Raw genomic sequence first — 18,391 nt, forward strand, 5'->3', positions numbered from 1 at the left:
ATTCTTAATTAAACGTCCAAATTTGTCCAACATTTTAATAAAGTATCAAAATTATCATTCTCTAGTTTTATTGTGCAATTTATGAATTTTTGGTAATATTTTATCGCAGGAAAATTTTCAAGAATCAAAATCGATACCTGTTCGTATTTCATGCATAACTTTTCCGTCCGAGCTCCGATCAAGGCGATTCAAATTTCTAGAGAAAGAGGAAAGGATTATCTACAACTTTTGTTTTTGAGTTTTGCGAGAAACGAGCTCCAAAATGGTCAAATTTAGTGGAGAACAGAGAACAACAAAAAATAAAAATATATATATATACTTGGGTTATTGATGTGACCCGGCCATGCAGGTCGGGTCAACCCTTTCCAAATGGGTTAGATCCATTCTGGGTTGGGTCGTGGCTTCACGGATCCTAGGGCAGCAGTCTACCTCTCCTATTTAATTCCTCTTTACTCTCTCGCATAGGGTGTGCCCTGCGCACCACTCTCTCCCCTTCCTTTCTCTCCCTAAACTCTTTTCCTTTCCCTGCTCTCTCTCTCGTTTTCTCTCACTCCCTTCTTCTTCTTTTCTTCTCTCTGTCTCTCAATCCCTATTTTCTTCCCTCAATCTCTCCTTCTCTTCCCCTTTTTTTTTTTCCTCTTTCAGTTTGTCATCTTGCTCAACCCCATTACTGCAACTCCAGCTCCTCCAGCAACAGCTTCTGTTTCCTCTACAATATCCTCGGTTAACTCTCCCGTGGCATACCAGACCCCAAGCTGCTGTCCCACGAACCAGCCCAGGCCTCCATTCCCGCACCAACACCGAGCCATCACAGAACAACACCCTTTATAGTAGCCATGGCCAAGCACACTAACGCAAGCAGCCCTTGTCGCAGCAACAGTAGCTTCCACCCTCTCCAGTCGCGGCCACCAGCTGAGGGCCATCACAGGACAGCAAACCAACAGTCGTGGCCTCTGCTGAGAACACCCGAGAGCCACCATCATCCCCTGCAAATTTCTCTCTCTCTCTCTCTCTCTCTCTCTCTCTCTTATCTTTTCTCTTTCTTTTATTATTACTAATTAATCAGTTGAATATTGTTAACTTTTTATTTGAGTTTATTGTTATTTTTAGATTTTGAATATTATTTGGGGTGTTTCATTATTATTGAAATTTAATTGTTTTTTTTTATTCTCTTTCGGTTAAATTTTTTTCTGTAGATTAGTTTAATGTTCCAAGTTATTTAATTAATCTAGTTAGGGTCAGTTTCATCAAAGTTCGTATTTTTCAGTTTTGTTAAAGTTCGTATTTTTATTTTTTGGTATCATTCAAAGTTTATATTTTTTATGTGTTTGCATTTTTGTTCGAGTTCTTGGTTTGAATTATTGATCCGTATTAAAGGTTTGATTTTTAGTGTGTGTGTGTGTGTGTGTTTGATTGAGTTTCCATTGCATGTTTTAATTCCTTATTTGTAGTTGCCATCTTTAATAATGCGTGTTTAGGTATTTCCTTAAGTAGACTAGGATTTCCATACTTGTTTTTTTAATTTCGTGAATGTTAGTTTTAGGGTTTTTAAATTACGTGCCATTTAATTCATCAGAAGTAAAATTGAACAATCTTTAAAATCCTGAATTTGAACTGAGTTTAGTACCTTTTTAATTTTGATTGGAAGAACATAAAATCTGAAATTAAACGCATTCCTTGAGGAGACGATCTAGCCCTTGGGCTTAATATTACACGATAGAACTCCTATACTTGGGATAGCTTCCGAGCTGCTCATTTTTTGAGTGAGTCAAGTTTTTGGCGCCGTTGCTGGGAAATATCGTTCTTAGTCTCAAATTTACGTTTTTCCAGTTATTTTTATTAGTTTTAAGAGAAAGAAAAAAAAAGGCAGAAAACAAAAATAGAAAAAAATTGAATTTTGAAAAATAGTTGTACCTGCACTGCGCATGATAATGGACTTTTTGCAGCTTGAATATGCCACTGCATCCTCTTCCACTGTTTTGCCTTATGATGAGCTTAATTTCATGATGCAGAGCGGGAGGACATCACTACTACCCGAGTTCGACGGGACGGAATCTGAGTGCCCTTATCAGCACCTAGCAGAGTTTGAGTTAACCTGCAACATATTTTTCTCTCATGCTAGAGCTGACGAATCTACTAGACTGAATTTATTTCTTGCTACTTTGCAGGATGGGGCACTGATTTGGTTTCATTCCTTGAGACTTCACTCTATCACTAATTGGGTTGATGTGGAGCGTGAATTCCTGCATGCATTTTGTCCCTCACAGAAAACTCAATTTTTGCAGGAACAGATTATTAATTTTGTGCGGTAGGATGACGAGACATTTTGAGCTTGCTGGGAACGATTCAACGATCTGTTAAGTACTTGCCCACATCACGGGTTCGACTCATGGAGGTTAGCTGATTGTTTTTGTACTGCTCTTACCCCTGATTGTAAGTGTTTTGTCCAGACTATGTCTAATGGAGAGCCCGTTAGTGAGGATCCAGATAAAGTATTATCATTCTTTGATTACTTAACTGACAATGACCCACAGTGCAACACACGATACACTCAGGCACCCATGACTGCACACCCTATCAACACAATCGGTGGTGAAGATGTATACGAGCCACCAAACTGCCCAAACAACCCTCCGCCTCAATATCAGCCACAACAGATCCCTCTAAGCTGTACGTCGTCAGACCTTTTCGAGGATTGCATAACACAGATGGCGAACATGCTCCAACAATTCATGCAAACTCAAGTCGATCATAATAATGAATTGCGGGATACCATTAATGCGATAAGCACACAGTTGGACATCTTAGAAAACGAAGAATTGCTCGCAAAACCTTAGCCTTGTCCTCAAGAGTACCAGCAGCCACACCAACAAATACATGATGTTTCTCTTGAGACAACAGAGACCACCACCACTTCGAGAAGTGAGAAAGAATTTCCCCAACCTGAGATGCTCATCGTCGGACAATCAGTTGTCCCAGTAATAGAAGTCACGGCTGAACCAGAAGAGGTCAAAGAAAAATTAGAGGAAACGGGGCCAGAAGAGGAGCAGTTAATTAATGAGGAGACTAATACTCATATAGAGTACCAACCTGTGGTACCTCATACTTCGAGCTCAGGAATCATGGAACCGTCACCCCCACCTAAATCAGATGTTAAGGAGCCTAATGTGGAGGCAGACCCTTGCAGTGGTAAGATGCTATGTACACCCGATTAAAGAGGGTGACCAGTTTGGTGAGAATTTAATCTTCAAGGAATCAGGTAAAACTTTTAATGTTAATACTTTTGAAGACTATAGGTAATTTCTCCAATAACTTCTCATCACACGTTTATTCGTAAAGAAGCACATTTTTTGGACACGATGTAGAATAAAAACCCTTTCTTGTCAACACACGAGGGTCGATCTGCACACATATTGTTTGGTATTTTAATGCATATTGATTTATTCGAGGCTGATTTTTGTGCAGGTATGATGACTGATCGATTGTGGCGGCTCAAATTTGGAGAACCGCCGATGCAATTTATTGACCTGCAGCCACCAGTCGAAATTCCTCCTGAGCCTCCGCTAGACAATTGTGATGTTTTTCTTTCCCTTATTTTTCTTTTATTTTATCTTATTTTATTTTTAGTTCGTTTTCAGGTGCATTTTCTCGTAGTTCGATTTCTGTTTTCCATTATTTTTCTACTTAGGTGCGCCTTACCTTTTCCGTGTACAGTCTTTTCTATTTCCTTTATGCTTTCACATTAAGGACAATGTTCTACTTTAGTTGGGGGGGATGAGCATTCGCATGTAACACTGTGCACATACACGTACCGGGTTTTTAATTTAACAAAAAAAAAAAAACAAAAAACAAAAAAAATCAAAAAGATCAAAAAAAAAAAAAGAGAGAGAAAGAAAGGAGGAGCACTGAGGAATTACACTATACTATGCCATGCTTAACACTGACTCATACCTTTCACATACTTACATATAATTTACGAACTACACACTTGAGTCAATCATGCGTAGTTTCTCTTTATATGATCTTATGACTCCATGAAGATTCAATTGGTAATACATTTGTGTTAATTTGACTATATAATTTCTTATATCTACATGTATCTCACGAGGCTAAATAATCACATTCACGCGATTTATTGCACTTAGGGTTCCTGTGAGCACTAAAAGGACACTCGTGGTGACTATGACACCTTTGTGAGATATACTTGAACTATTTATCGTCCTTTGAGCGTTAATATCAAATCAGAGTTCACAGAACTCAATTCTATTTTTTTTGGATGATTTCTTGTACACTAGTCTTTGTTTTTGATTTGCTAGCCTAGAGGTGACACCTAGTGGGGAGATAGAAACCTAGGTCTTGTAGCCTACTCAAAATGTGAAGGCTGAGCCACCCCTAGAGATAGATTTAATTCATGAACCCTTATTCGAGCTCAATTCCCATTGATTGTATGAAGATTATAAAGGAAGTGTTAAGATTGTCCTTATTACTCAAAAAAAGACAGAAAATAAAGAATGAGCGGAAGAAAGAACAAGAAATAAACATGCGCATGAAATAAAATGTCAATGTCGGCCTAAATACATATAAAAAAAAAAAAAGTCAAGGACACGACACATGTTTTCCACGTGTGAAGATGCTTCAACCGATTAATGCCTCAGATGTATTCACAACAAGTTTGTGAGTAAGTTAATCTAGGGTGGTTTCGGTTGGATATGGCGAGCAGGTGAGAAGATGTTAGGGTGAAGAATTCGACACCTCATAGATAGGCTAGATCCTTCTTAGACTAGTCCACTCCGTACACTTACCGTTGTTCCTTTTAGTATGTGGGATGTTTGATCGCGACTCTCTTCCTCACATACGACGAGTGAACCCATTTTCTTTGAGTGTTTTTTAGGGTATACCAGTTAGGCCGAGTCAAAGCGACCGTTCTGTAGTTATTCACTGGTATCCTAGGTGTACTGAGTCACACACATCACACACACCTCGAGAGTCTACCTGTTTACACTCGAACTTATATGACTGCATTAACTCTGAATGTGCCACTGATTAACTTCATGTGAGTATACTACTCTTAAATGACATATAAACGATGAAACTTGCATGAGTGACATGCTTTGGAGTTGTGTATACTGAATATGAACAAGCCTGTGTGAAATCCAATTATATTCTTGTATGTGAAACGGTATGGTTGTGTTGCATGTGCATCGATTTCATGTTTACCGGAGTTTGTAATTGTAGGCACTACCCTAAAATTCATTTACGTCATTTGCTAGAGACTAGCAAAACATTAGTTGGGGGGTGTGATTACGTGTCAAAACTGCGTAATTGGGCATTGTTATTCGAGCTTTACGGCTTATATTCTTAATTAAATGTCCAAATTAGTCCAACATTTTAATAAAGTGCAAAAATTATCATTCTTGAGTTTTATTGTGCAATTTATGAATTTTTGGTAATATTTTATCGCAGGAAAATTTTCGAGAATCAAAATCGACACCTATTCGTATTTCATGCATAACTTTTTCGTCCAAGTTCCGATTAAGGCGATTCAAATTTTTAGAGAAAGAGGAAAGGATTATCTACAACTTTTATTTTTTGTGTTTTGCAAGAAACAAGTTCCAGAAGGGTCAAATTTAGCAGAGAATAGAGAACAAAAAAAAAAATGAAAAAAAAAAAAAAATATATATATATATATATATACTTGGGTTACTGATGTGACCCGGCCATGCAGGCTGAGTCAACCCTTTCCAAACGGGTCAGATCCATTCCAGGTTGGGTCATGGCTTCACGGATCCTAGGGCAGCAGTCTACCTTTCCTATTTAATTCCTCTTTGCTCTCCCGCACAGGGTGTGCCCTGCGTACCACTCTCTCCCCTTCCTTTCTCTCCCTAAACTCTTTTCCTTTCCCTGCTCTCTCTCTCTCTCTCGTTTTCTCTCACTCCCTTCTTCTTCTTTTCTTCTCTCTGTCTCCCGATTCCTCTTTTCTTCCCTCAATCTCTTCTTCTCTTCCCTTGTTTTTTTTTCTCTTTCGGTTTGTCATCTTGCTCAACCCCTTTGCTGCAATTCCAGCTCCTCCAGCAACAGCTTCTGTTTCCTCTACAATATCCTTGGTTAACTCTCTCGTGGCACACCAGACCCCAAGCTGCTGTCCCACGAACCAGCCCAAGCCTCCATCCCTGCACCAGCATCGAGCCATCACAGAACAACACCCTCTGTAGCATCCATGGCTTAGCACACTAACGCAAGCAGCCCTTGTCGCAGCAACAGTAGCTTCCACCCTCTCCAGTTGCGGCCACCAGCTGAGGGCCATCATAGGACAGCAAACCAGCAGTCGTGGCCTCTGCTGAGAACACCTGAGAGCCACCATCATCCCCTGCAAATTTCTCTCTCTCTCTCTCTCTCTCTCTCTCTCTCTCTCTCTCTTATCTTTTCTCTTTCTTTTATTATTACTAAATTAATCAGTTGAATATTGTTAACTTTTTATTTGAGTTTATTGTTATTTTTAGATTTTGAATATCATTTGGGGTGTTTCATTATTATTGAAGTTTAATTGTTTTTTTTATTCTCTTTCGGTTAAATTTTTTTTCGTAGATTAGTTTAATGTTCCAAGTTATTTAATTAATTTAGTTAGGGTCAGTTTCGTCAAAGTTCGTATTTTTCAGTTTTGTTAAAGTTCGCATTTTTATTTTTTGGTATCATTCAAAGTTTAGATTTTTTATGTGTTTGCATTTTTGTTCGAGTTCTTGGTTTGAATTATTGATCCGTATTAAAGGTTTGATTTTTAGTGTGCGTGTGTGTATGTTTGATTGAGTTTCCATTGCATGTTTTAATTCCTTATTTGTAGTTGCCATCTTTAATAATGCGTGTTTAGGTATTTCCTTAAGTAGACTAGGATTTCCATACTTGTTTTTTTAATTTAGTGAATGTTAGTTTTAGGGTTTTTAAATTACGTGTCATTTAATTCATGAGAAGTAAAATTGAACAATCTTCAAATCCTGAATCTGAACTGAGTTCAGTACCTTTTTAATTTTGATTGGAAGAACATAAAATCTGAAATTGAACGCATTCCCTGAGGAGACAATCTAGCCATTAGACTTAATATTACACGACAGAACTCCTATACTTGGAATAGCTTCCGAGCTGCTCATTTTCGAGTGAGTCAATCACCGTTTAATTCTTTCAATGATTGAAAAATTTAGAATTTGTAGCACAATTCTGGTGTAAGAAAATAAAAAAAAAATCAATTGAATTCGTGCAAGTTGAGAGCAAGAGAGAGCCTTAAGAATTTGAGAGAAATTAAGAGAGATTTTGAATTTTTGCTTAATTGAATTCTTGATTCATTGATTCAATGATATTTGAGGCTTATTTATAGACTTGAAAAGGTATGTAACTTGATCCCTAAGTGACTTGGAGTATTTCCCAAGTTTTCATAAAGTTTGAGCTCTAAGCAACCCTTATTTAAAAAATTTGACCGTTATGAAAAATTCAAAAGAGCCATGTGATAGATGACTGTCCATTTTTGGCAATTGTGTGTCTAGTTAAACCAAATGGATAGTAAGGCAGTAGTCGGCTATCAAAAAATGGATAGATGCCTCAAAGTGCACTGGCAGTCGGCTGTCCAGCTCTTGACAGTCATCTGTCAGGCTGTCAACTTTGAGCACCTATCAGTATTTTGATCATAACGTTTTTTTGTGTAACTAAAAATTTGATAATCTTGATGTCAACGGAAAGCTAAGAGACAATCTTACAACTTTCATGTTGAACACATTTTAAAATAAGGAGTTTTTGATAGAGAAAAATGCACCTAAATGCGGATGTAGAAAAATTGACAACATTTGGAAAATCCTCTTTTTGGTGCTTTTCATTCTAAAAATGATTCTGACTTTTTTAAAACAAATTTTGACCTTATAAAAATATTTTCCAAATATGGTCAAAGGTATCTAGGTTCAATAAATTAACCTAAGAGTTTCATGCATCCATATTGAAATTATTTGAAGTACTTACATGAAATTTCCTATAGACTCTTTTAAATTTTCAATTCTTGAATTCCTTGAGATCTTTATGCTTGCTTCATCTTTCTTTGAGCTTTCATAAAGTTCTCTTTATTCCTCATGCTCTCATGATCTTCAAACTTTATCTTTAAATTCATTTTTGAATCCATGTTTTAAGCTTCATATTGATCATCCTTCTTTGAAATATAAGTTTTCATGAATATTTATGAACACATGACCTTGCATTCATCATTGAATCCTAAAACAACAACACTTAACCAAGTTTGTTAAGTTCTACTTGTTTGTTAGCATCAAAACAAGATGTTAAGCCTTGTAAGACTAACAATTACATTTGTCATGCATAATGCATTATTCAAATACCACGATCATGACAATTTTACCAATGCTCATAATTATGTTTTATTGCTAAAAAATCAAGTGATATATTCATGGATACCAATATACATCTTAGATATTCATGCTGAAGTTTTATCATGCACTTCTCATAGATGCTAATTTTTCATTTATTCATATGATCATAAGCATACATGGTCAAGACATTTCAAAAATCATGTTTCATACTTAATAACTTTATGGTCAGATTTTCAAAATACCAATTTCAAGATACGAATTTTTCAAAAATCTACATGTAGCATGCTGCATATCACATATCATGAGCCTATTTTTCAAACAACAAGGAAAGCAATCCAAGCTCAATGTTGTATTATACAACACATCAAAGTACACGCCAAAACAAACTTAGATCACACAAAGAGACAAACCCTAGGTCTGTTAACTTACACTTTTAAGTTTTGCAAACAAGTCTAGTGTTGCTTTATCAGTGAGTAGGCTGACCTCAGTGTCAGTTGGCTGACTAGTCTCTGTTCCAAAAGAAAAACACTTCAGTTAGTCGACAAGAGTCATTTGGCTGACTATAGATTTTTCTTTAAGCCTTGTCCTTTTACTTTGTTTCTCTACTATGTAGTAGACAAATAATTATGCAATGAGCTCAATTTGCTTCTGATTTTTATTCTTTTTTGATTTCATATGAACTCCAAAATAAGCCTTGTACGATTCATTCATTGATTTAGGCCAACAATTTTTATTAGTTTTAATATGATCATTAGGCTTCTTAAAACTCATATTTTCATATCAACCAGATCAATATCCTTGTAGAAGATGTGATTTTTTTTTCTAGTTTCTAAAAGGAATACCTAACATCTATGGAGTCCTTGATTTTTGAACTTGACTTTTATCTTGATACCCATATTTTCTTGGGTAATGATGGTTTAACATGAGAGATTTCTTTTACTTTCCAGACTTGTTTAATTTTCACATCTTTCCTCTTTAATGGACATTCAAACTTTATGTGTCCCTTCTTCTTACATAGGTAGCATATAGTGTGAGTATAGGCATTAGAAGAGCTGCTAGCATAATTTTTTGAGGCTTTTGTAAAGTATCCCATGTAGAGATTCTTTTTTATGTTATTCTCTCAGTTCCATTAAATCCTATGCCTTCTTTGTTTAGGGATATTCTTTGTGATCCAATTATTTTATCAAAATTTTCTTTCCCTCTACTAAAATTGCAGATGACTTTTTCTTTATCTTCAATTTGTCTTTTGAGATCATTTATCTCTATATCTTTCTTTCCATCAACATTTACTTGTGATATTTCTTGAGACAAGTTATTGATTTTACTTTTTAATTCAGAAATGTATATGTCTTTCTCAATTTCCATAGAAGTTTGGAGTCTTAGATCTTCTATTTCTTTCATCAATTTTTCATTCTTGCTTTCTAATTTCTTGATTTTCAATTCTTTTTCATGTTCAGCAAGATTTTTAGCTTCTAACTCTTTCATAACTCCTTTATTCTTGTTTTTCAATGATGTGTATCGTTCAGTCATATTAACTAACATTTTATGAATCTTGAATAAATCATTTTGAAGTTCTTCATAAGATGGCATACTCTCATTATCATCGGATTCATTAGATGAAGCACTGCAATATACATTATCTGATTTGGATGAGGAACAATGTTCTTCATTGTCGTCCCATGTCATATAAGCAACCTCTTTGCTACTTGATTCATCATCAGAACTACTTGTACCTACATTATCCCAAGTAGTGGCTTTCATTGCCTTTTTCTTTTTAGAATCATTCTTAAGTAGTGGACATTCCGGTTTTATATGTCCACCTTTGTTGTAGTTATAACATGTAGGAATTTTATTTCTTGATTTCTTCTTGCTAATTTCTTCTTCACTTGATTCGGAGTTTTGGTTTCTTGTTTTGAATTTGTTTTTCCTTCTAAGAATTTTTGCAAGTTTCTTGGATATGAAGTCTAGTTCATTTTCATCCATCTCTTATTCACTACTAGAGTTTTCTTTTGAAACCTTAAATGCTATAGATTCTTGAGCCTTGGTTTTACAATTCCTTTCATTCATTGACATTTCATATGTGAGTAGAGAACCTATTAGTTCATCTAAAGAAGTGGTTTTAAGGTTCCTACCTTCCGTTATTGCAGTAGCTTTCGGTTCCCAAGTAGGTGGAAGTGCTCTTAGAATTTTGCGGATCATCTCATGGGTGGAATAAGTTTTTCCCAAGGCACTTAGGAAGTTTATGATATGTGTGAACCTAGAGTACATGCTTGTTATACTTTCATCGGAATTCATCCTAAAAGTTTTGTATTCACTAGTTAACATATCAATTCTACTTTCCCTAACATCTACTGTGCCTTCATAGGTTACTTCCAATTTATCCCAAATCTTTTTGGCTGTTTTACACGCCATTACTCAATTAAATTCATTTGTGTCAAGCGCATAGTATAAGGCATTTATTGCACTTGAGTTAATTTGCAACATTTTGTAATCTGAGTCGTTTAGTTCTTTATCTTCTTTGGGTACTTCTTTTCCATCAACTAGTTTAGTAGGAATCAAATTTTTATTTGTTACAACATTCGATGCCTATTTGAAGGTATATTCTCATTTGTTACTTCCAAAAGGTGTAATTTATTCCACAAAAAATGGGTGGCCTAGTTGAGGATTGACCCTCACCAAAGGGAGCTACTCCTATTTGTGCCATTTTGATCTTTATATAGCTACTTGTTAGGTTTTGCTATAACCAGGCCTTGATACCAATTCAAACCTAAGGTGTAGTCCCAAGAGGGGGAGGGGTGAATTGGGTTATTTAAAAATTCCTTAAATCCTTTTTAAGAGTTCTTGTCCCTTTTTGCAATCTTCGAAGGATTTCTTGTATTTTTGTTAATCAGGCAATCCACACAAACTCTTATTTTCTCTAATCAATCCGCAATCACAACAACCACAATCAATCAATTAACTGTTCAACTAAACAACCATTCCACAAGAAATCAAGTTGCAATATTTAGTGGCCCTATATATGAAAGTGCAATTCCTGTAGTTGGCTTTTGAATATGAATGTTTAAAATAACATCCAATCACTTTTACAATATTATAATTTAAATAAACCTTCAGCTAATAGATTTTGGGATGTTAACCAATCAATGTACTTCGTTTTGGTTTCTGCAAAAGGTCAATTAACCAACGTACTCCCTTTCGGTTTCCGCAAGCCCATAAACAAATTAGGATTTGGGTTTACTTGATTTCCAATACGTGTTACTTTTATGATTCAAAGTATTAACCATCCACGCAGGTTATATCATTGCTGAAATTAAAAGAGAGTAAGGGAAAGAGAGTGACACCACCACTTTTATGAAGTTTGACTGATACCCAGCCTACATCCTCGCCTTAGGTCAACCACCTAAGGAGTTCACTATACCTTGTTCCTTCTAGGTGGACAAAAAACTTTACACACTCCTTCAGTAGGCTAGAGCCCGCCTCTCCAAACGATATACCCTCGTTTGGTCACTCCTTCACTTAGGCTAGAGCAGTACCTCTCTAAGCGATATCCCCTCTCCTAGCCAACGATCTACCAAACCTGGAATCGTCACAATCTACAATAGTATAAGATAAACTATGCGTACAAAAATACTCTCAAAATTCAGAGCAAGTTGTACAAATCAATTTCTAAATCGTACTTCAAAAACCAAAGCTAAATAAAAAATGTGAAGCTTTAAAGGTTTAGAAGTCATTGATGGTTCTTAAAAAAAATTTGAATGCAATTCGGAAACAAGCTTTTGATTTTTCAATCCACCAAAATTGTAGATTTTTTCTCCAGCAAAATGATGTGAGTAAGAAGAACTTAAGGAGAATTTTAGCGTAAGGATAGCTTCAGCGTATAGCTCGTTTCATCTTTTGCCTTGCTTTGCTTGTACATTTTTCATTGCTCAAAGGAGGTATTTATAGACTTTTTCAAAAAAGAGTTTCCTCATTTAATTAGGTAACTTTTTAAAAAGTATTAAATTATAGAATAAATTTTGAAATTCAAAAATTTGACAATCTTCCCGTTGAGTTTTAAAAATTTGTTCCGAGTGGCAGTCGCCTACCATAGTGAAAACTAGACAACCAGAAGGTTGACAGTCACCTGGCTTGACCACCTAGGTGCCTGACAATGCTCAGGAAGTGCCCTGGCACTCTACTGCCTCCCAAGTTTACTTCTTCTAAAACTTGGCAGTCGCTTGCCTATATAGGGCAGTCACCTAGCTCTCAGTTTTTCCCTTATATTCTTTGAAAACTTTTCTTCCTTTGAGACCTTTGTTACTTTGATTTCAAAAACATATTTTAAGGTCTTTAAAAAAAATGCATTTCTTAGTTTCTTTTGATTTATAAGAGCTTCACATATCTGGATAGTAATGGCTTTGAAGTACTTACAACAATCCTTCTAATCATGGTTAATCACTAAGTCCTTCAGCCTCTCAAGGTTCACTTTTGACTTTAAGATTTTCTTGGCCTTTAACCTCTTCATTTGTCATTCATTGCTTCAATATTCTAAGGAGCTTCAACTAGATTGACATTGATCTTCAGCTTATCAACCGTGAGTGTTCTTTTACCTAGATCTGAAGTCAAATCACTCAACACCACATGTTAAAGCATCCTTCATTTTGTTATCATTAAAATAATATTGACAAGCCCAGGTACACCAACAGATTCTTTCCTACTTGGGACTATCAACAGATTAAATGATGTTAAACTATTGCAGCCTTGTTCTATGATTCTGAGTCATTAAGGTTAAGCATGGATTGAGTTATGATTCGCTTCTTATGCAGCCTTTAGGCTCTAGGGGCATCTTTTTTATGGAACTTATAAAGCCCACAATAGACAACATTCTTCCTATTCGTTTCTTCCAAAAGAAAAAAAAAATGAAGTTTTAGTTCCTTCCCAATTCTAATAAGTATTTGTCAAGTTGTGTTTCCAACAAATTTCTTGGAAAAACAACATTCGTATAGGCTTAACTCATGAACTTATGTAGAACATTTACTTAAATGTTTGCATCCTATTCTGCTATAAGATTGCCCCAAAAGAAGCTAATGCCCCATGCTTTCTAATAGAAGTTAATTGGAGCATTTTGAGGTTGATCGTATATGCTTGAAGTTGATTGTCCATCCAATTTCACTCTCATTTTCATGGAAAACTTAATTTTCTCTTCAATCAGAAGGGGGCACAGCCAGATTTTTGTGATGTCTAGTGGTCATTCTTTTTTGTATGTGTTTTCTTTTATCTTTTGTGATGGGATCATGGTGTGTTGGGTGTTAGGGTGTGCCTTGTATAGGTTTAGCAGCCGCACCACCAAGCAGCTTATGTTGATATTGCTGAGAAAACCAGTAGCCCTCCACCAAACAGCTGCCTACCATGTTGAATTGCAGCTAGCTTGTTTGACTTCCTCCCCCTCCCATATGTGTATATGTATGTGTGAGTTATGTGGTTGTGTGTGTGCAGTAGAGGGTTGTGTTGTGTGCATGCAGAGAGTTGTGTGTTACAAAGAGGTGTGGTGTGTTGTGTGTGAGGCAGAGTGAATCCTTGTGGAGAGAGTGAGAGAGGAGTTGAGGGGAGTAGCCTCCTCCTTCTCCTTGTATAATTCTCTCGATGGTTATAGTGAATTTTGAGCTCTCCCGTGGACATAGGTCAAAATGGACCGAACCACGTAAATCTGGTCTCGTATATTGGTTGCATAATTTTGCTTATGCGATTGTTGCTCGTGGATCACTTTCCAACAAATGGTATCAGAGCGAGGTTGGAGCAAAATCGCTGTATCGAAGCAAAATTCCTAGGTTTGAGCCTCTGGCTAGTAGCTCAAAAATTGGTTTTGAGACCAGAAAAACATTCCTCTTGTTGAGATGAAGCCAACGGCGGTAATTAGAGCTCAAATGGAGCCCGGACAATGATGCACGCACTCAAACGCGCCACCGGCAGAAAGACAGCATTGCCACGTGCCTTCACACGCTCTCACGTGCAGGCATCTAAACGGGATATAGAGTCATATGTGCCCACGCGCCGGCGAAAGTCTGGCGCACATTTGGAGGTTGAAGATGCTGATGTCAGCGGCGACGTAAGCCCTGAGTTAGCGCCGCATTAGCAAGTGTCGGCCACGTTAGCGCAGAGTTAGGCGACGTAAGCGCTGAGTTAGTGCCGCATTAGCAAGTGTTAGCCACATCATCAGGCCATATCAGCGCAGAGTCAGCTGCACAGTCAACAGCCACGTCAGCAGGTGGGCCTCGGTGCCACGTCAATAGTGGGCCCCACAAGAGGTGGGCCTGGATGCCACGTCAGCAGTGGACCCCAAAGGAGGTGGGTCCCATGCCACGTCAGCAAGTGGGCCCCACAAGAGGTGGGCGCCAATGCCACTTCAGCAAGTGGGCCCTAGGACACGTTAGTAGGTGGGGATCGCGGCACCACGTCATTAGACGGCGTCAGTAACGGCGTTAATGGCCATTAATGCCATCAAGGATATTCCATTAAGGGAGGGAATATTCCATTAAAGTTAATGGAGAGTTGACTTTTTTTTTTTACCAATTTACCCTGAAGTTTGACTGGTTTTTTGGAGTCATTTCGCGTCGGTTTTTCGAGCAGCTTGGACCATTTCTACAATTTTCGGCCGTTTTGGAACCATTGGAAGTGTCCATTTTGTGAGATTCAGAACAAAATGGCAGGTGTTGATATGTCAAAGTTTGAGGTGGAGAAGTTTGACAGGAGGAACAACTTTAGTTTATGGAAGAGCACAGTGAAGGATATTTTAGTTCATCAAGGCTTGATCAAGCCGTTGATTGGGAAGAAGCCATATGATTTCAAAGATGATGATTGGACCAAATTGGAGATGAAGATAGTCAGCACAATCCGATTGTGTCTGGAAAATGAAGTTAAATATTCGGTATTAGACGAAACCTCACCGATGGAACTCTGGAAGAAATTGGAGCAAAGGTATATGTCATAGTCCTTTACCAATAAATTGTTTCTGAAGAAGAAACTATATAAACTTCAAATGAATGAGGGAAGTAGTCTTTTTGATCACATAAATGATTACAACAAGATTTTGACACAATTGTTGAGCCTTGGCATAAAAATTGATGAAAAGGATAAGGCGCTTCTACTATTGTCGTCTCTACCAGGTTTATTTGATGGTATGGTAATAGCATTGCTCGTGAGGAAGGATACCTTGAAGTTGGATGATGTGATGGCATCACTTCAAGATTATGAGATATTAAGAAAGCTGATTGTGACGTCTTGTGAGCAAGCTTTGGTAGCTAATAGTGAGAGACAAGGAAGAAGCAAATCGAAATCTCGGAGGTAAATAATGGCATTCAAAATCAAAAGGACGAGATACGAGCGAGGTCGTATATTACTGGTGTGATAAAAAAGGGCACTTCAAGAGGGATTGTGAAGATCGAAAAAGATATGAAGAAGAAAAGAAGATACGAGACGGTGTCAATGTATCGGAGCATACCACATGGCATGGTAATGATGAGGTCCTTGTAAAGGCGAGCAACTTACATCGACAAAATCGAAGAAATGTGCAGTGTCGATACTGCAAGAAGCACGACCATATGAAAAGAGAGTGCCGAAAATTGATGAGAAAGAACATGAATGCTTATGGCAGTCCAAACGATGATGGATGGGTTTTGGACTCTAGCAGTTTAGTTCATGTTTATTTTAAGAAAGAATTTTTTAATTCTTTCAAAGAAGTTTGCGATACGGTATCACAAGGTGATAGGTCTTCATGCGATGTCAGAGGGATTAGATCTGTGAAACTAAAGATGCCTGTTGGAGCGGTCCATATTTTGGATGACGTAAACTTCATTCCAAGGATGCAAAGAAATTTGATCTCCCTTAGTCGGTTGGATTCTAAGGGTTGCCAAATCTCTGTTGCAGGTGGAGCTATGAAGGTGACTCGACGTGACTCATTGATATTTACTGGGAAGGAGTCTCGTGGGGCCTGTATCAGTTGATGGGAACCACAGTGGTTAGTGGTTTGACCTCAAATGATGATAGCGGGACGTCATTAGAAACGAACAAACAAGTTTGGTTTGCCGATGAAGAAGGCGATACTCTTTGCATGGTTAAGACGTTTGAACCAAGTTATGAAGACTTGCTTTGATCGAGTTCGTATCAAGATGGAGCTGTAGACTTGGGAGTTGATACTCGCCAAGGTGGAGATTGTTAGGGTGTGGCTCGTATGGGTTTAGCAGCTGCACCACCTAGCATCTTATGTTGATATTGCTAAGAAGACCAGCAACCCTCCACCAAACAGCTGCCTACCATGTTGAATTGCAACTGCCTTGTTTGACGTCCTCCCCATCCCATATATGTATATATATGCATGAGTTGTGTGGCTGTGTGTGTGCAGCAGAGGGCTATGTTGTGTGCGTGCAAAGAACTGTATTGTGAGGGTGCAGAGAGCTGTGTGTTGCAAAGAGGTGTTGTGTGTTGTGTGTGAGGCAGAGTGAATCTTTGTAGAGAGTGAAAGTGGAGTTGAGGGCAGTAGTCTCCTCCTTCTCCTTGTATAATTTTCCAGATGGTTATAGTGGATTTTGTGCTCTCCCGTGGACATAGGTCACAGTGGACCGAACTACATAAATCTGGTCTTATATATATAGGTTGGGTAATTTTGCTTATGCGATTGTTGCTTGTGGATCACTTCCCAACATTGGGGTGGTTTAAATGCACCAAACCAGTTGAACTATTTTTTTTCATGAAATAAGGGATGGAAGTACAAAGTTGGGGAAATTAGTAAAAGCAATGTAAATATTATTCCCATATTCCCTATTACCCACACCAACAAATGGGGGAAAAAGGAAACAAAAGTGAAGAACAAAGGAAAAAGGATGTCTAAAGGTTCAGGACAAGCATATAGGTCTTTCTTAATATACATTTGTATTATTTGTATATCTTATGTGTCTAATAGACTAATGGAGTGTATAATGTATTTTGTTTTATTAATTAATTTAGCACACATAAGAATTTATCATAAATAAAAACAATCGGAAGTATAAAAAAACAAAAAAAAAAAGGCACACACACACACACACACACCTAATTTTTCTAGGTTTAAAATAAAAAACTTGTTGCCCTTACCGGATAACTTAGTTACACAAACTAAAGGATCCAAAATACACAAACTCTTTTTAGTAAGGGCTAAAAGTTTAAAACATGTAAGTACGCTAATATGCATAAGGTTATGCGTGCTTCAAAAAAATTCACGGCTGTTACACTTGCTTCCCATTATGTAACATTCGCTACTCTAGCTTCCCATTACACCCGTTACCATTACGTTACACTACCAGCTACTGCAATTTAAAACAATGAATACAAAACCCTATAGAATTCATGTTTATTTTTGCCGTTGAATCAACTAACAATTAAAAATTTATGAAAATGTAAAATAATATAAATAAAAAAATATTAGAATAAAAATAGAAATTAATTATTATATTTTTTAAATTGACCTTTTAGTGCTCCAAGAGTAATTTTATGGTACATGACAATTGAAAAATGGTAAAAATGCTTTTCTAAAGCACTTTTATTTATTTTTTAAAAATTTGTTTAAATTTTATGGATATTTTATTTAAAATGTATATTAAATTTACATGATCATTTTACTTTAATTTAATTAAAAATATTATGCTGAATAAATTATTTAATTCTTAAAAATCAATTCTGGATATGGAATACCGTGGCCATCACAACAACTGAACTGGTTTTCAATTTTTGTGAAAGAGAAAATGAGCAACATGCATAAACCCACATAGTGATGATATTAACCAGCCCCTGACTTCCTACGCTCAGGCTAAAACTATGCTTGTTACTTGGTTACTTACCCACATATTTACATACACATGCATGTGCACACCAAGGAAAAAAAACCAGAGTGAAATGTTTTCTTTTGAGATGTGTAAACCGAAATACAGTGAAGGTCCTGTTATAATGGATATAATCTCCATCAATATTCCACCTGTTTTCTTGTCGTGCGGGGCCCAATATGGAAGTTTGCTACAAGCAAAAGA

At 37.0% G+C, this 18,391-nt stretch overlaps 1 protein-coding gene across 1 annotated transcript in view; it reads left to right on the forward strand.

Moving 5' to 3' along the window:
* The window catches only part of LOC131166672 (3-methyl-2-oxobutanoate hydroxymethyltransferase 1, mitochondrial-like), a 30,798-nt gene that overhangs the window by 11,275 nt on the left and 1,132 nt on the right, over positions 1-18,391 (forward strand). The window lies entirely within an intron of this gene.

The sequence above is a fragment of the Malania oleifera genome, chromosome 10 (genome assembly GCF_029873635.1).
Source record: "Malania oleifera isolate guangnan ecotype guangnan chromosome 10, ASM2987363v1, whole genome shotgun sequence".
NCBI classification, from domain to species: Eukaryota; Viridiplantae; Streptophyta; class Magnoliopsida; order Santalales; family Ximeniaceae; genus Malania; species Malania oleifera.